The sequence below is a fragment of the Austrofundulus limnaeus genome, unplaced genomic scaffold (assembly GCF_001266775.1).
Source record: "Austrofundulus limnaeus strain Quisiro unplaced genomic scaffold, Austrofundulus_limnaeus-1.0 Scaffold215, whole genome shotgun sequence".
Lineage (NCBI taxonomy): Eukaryota > Metazoa > Chordata > Actinopteri > Cyprinodontiformes > Rivulidae > Austrofundulus > Austrofundulus limnaeus.
Window position 1 is genome coordinate 395,251 of NW_013952617.1, and position 1,642 is coordinate 396,892.

Genomic DNA, 1,642 nt, shown 5'->3' on the forward strand with positions numbered 1-1,642 from the left:
TGTGTGTGTGTGTGTGTGTGGTGGGGTTTAATCCGAAACCTAAGCTGATCGTCAGCCTACAGCAATTCACAGCACCCACGTCTTCTGCTGGGGCTCGAGCACCAAAGAACCTTACTCATTCATGTCAAATAGAACTTTTAACGGCTTTCTTTCTCCGTGTGAGTCTTTCCAGGTTAAACTAACATTTTTTTCAATAAATATTGACAGATATTGGCCCTTGGTTGGGATCAACTTTTGAATTTTGTCCACATTGTGTAAATGAGTTTGACCCCCCTGCATTACATCATCAGCAAACTTTTACTTAAGATCTACTCAGATCTGAATCTGATGCCTAGTTGTGAATTTGGGGAGTATTCAKGTTTCTGTTTACTCCTGTGACTTGCATAGATTTTACTTACCTGATTTCCTGTGTTAAAGACTGCTGGATGTTCCCTGAGTTTAAAATGACAGGCTASATTTGCTTTGTGGATTGAATCGGGGGAAAAAAAAAAACAAATTTGTTTTGTGGTGGTTCTAACTTTTCTTTTTGATCATGACATTCAGTATGTTAGTATTTCTGTCCTAACAGAACGTTTTCAGCAGACTGAAGATTTTGAGTTAGATAAACTTTTGTTTATGTAAAATTGTTGTTTTAATTGAATCAAACACCAAAGTTGTTGTGCTTTAAACATGAATGCAGTTAACTTAACGAGGTGCTTCTATAAAGATGTACTGTATTAAAACACTTTTGATCACTAGGTAGTGCCAACGCTCCTGAAACCAAGAGCTTCTGTAAAGACTGCAAACACTTCAAGTATTTCCAACTTTGATGAGACTTAAACTAAAACTGTTGCTCCATTCTGAAGGAAAAGCAAAGAAAAGTATTGAGTAATGAGTTTAAAAGCTTGTATTAAATTGTCAAACATTTCACTCATGACTTAGATATTACTCAATCTTCTCATTATATTCACAGCAAAAACTGAGATTTATAGTCACAACATTAACTGCAAAGCTGTTTGAAACAACCTCTGTATGACCTCTAAATACTTTCAGGTGCAGGGGGTTGCAAAAGTACTGTATTTACCTTTTTGGTAAATATTTGCCTCATTAACTTTGGATCTAAATCAGTTTTCACTTTGGTTAAACTCAAATCTACACTGCTACACTGTAACACCTAACAGTAAATCTTAATAACAGAAATAAGTTGAAATAGCTTAAACTTAGAAAAATGTTGTTGTCACTCATTTCCATCAATTAAAGGAACTCAGAAATACATTTTTGATGTAATAACTCAATTGTTTTAAGTGCAGGAAAGGTTTTGCTGTATTTTAAGTAATAATAAATATATTAAAGTTTGTTCCATTGACTCATTTAATTTAACTTTAAATAAAAAATGAAGGCCCCATTGAGCATGGACTATTTGTCTAAGTTTGTAAGGCATTCATGAGAACTTTGCTTACACACACACACACACACACACACACACACACACATGTCATTCTGCTGGTTAAATCAGATTGAAGTGTCTTTCTTGAAACTGTCTACATCTGCTGGTTTTAAAAGGAAGTACATGCTTCAAAAAAAATTAACCAATTTATACTTTTTTAAAGCATTTCAGCTCTCAACTCAAACTTAAACAAAGTTTAATCAACTCTGTTTATTC